This window comes from Morone saxatilis, unplaced genomic scaffold, assembly GCF_004916995.1.
Source record: "Morone saxatilis isolate NCDOM2014 unplaced genomic scaffold, NCSU_SB_2.0 Contig10, whole genome shotgun sequence".
Lineage (NCBI taxonomy): Eukaryota > Metazoa > Chordata > Actinopteri > Moronidae > Morone > Morone saxatilis.
This window is the reverse complement of record NW_023339652.1, coordinates 17,625,666-17,626,300: the sequence shown is the minus strand read 5'-3', so window position 1 is coordinate 17,626,300 and position 635 is coordinate 17,625,666. Positions and strand designations below refer to the sequence as shown.

The following is a 635-nucleotide window of genomic DNA, read 5'->3' as shown; positions in this document are numbered from 1 at the left end:
AGCACGGTGGAATAGCAGCTAATTAGGCTTCATAAATAAACATGTGTGAGTGAAGGTTTATGTGCTGGGAAATGTCTGATGAGAAGGATGACACCAGAGTCAGGAATGTGTGGGCCATCTGCGTACACACACACGCACACACACACACACAGACAGGGCAGACAGAGTGACCCAACAGGCGTCTGATCCTGGCACCATAGGGGCTGAATCAAACTCCTGGCATTAGGTGCTAACAGGGATCTGACAACGTGAGCATCTAGTGTGTGAGTGTGTTATGTGCACATACTGGTGCACGAGTGTGTTTATATGGCCCCACTGTGCCGCTGAAAGGCCAGTAAATTTCCAATGGGGCATTTTGATGGGGCTGAAGTGAACTGCAAGCATGTAACACCCTCGACTGACTTTAACAGGGATCAAACAGGGTTGCCCGTGTGTGTGTGTGTCCACCCAGTAAGCCTGACCAGGTTTACTTTGCATTGTGTTTAGTCTGGGGTTCTGAGGTTGACCTAGCAGACAGGTTACACAAACAGACATATGTGGAGAAGAAAAGAGAAGAGGACAGACAGAATAACAAAAACACTCTCTTCTGGTGCCCGATATATCGGGTGAGCCGATATACCGGTTTTAATTTCCCT

The 635-nt window shown here is 48.0% G+C and overlaps 1 protein-coding gene across 1 annotated transcript in view; it reads right to left on the bottom strand.

The window, feature by feature from the left end:
• scube1 (signal peptide, CUB domain, EGF-like 1) overlaps positions 1-635 on the bottom strand; it is a gene marked incomplete in the record, with an annotated part of 95,119 nt that overhangs the window by 59,531 nt on the left and 34,953 nt on the right.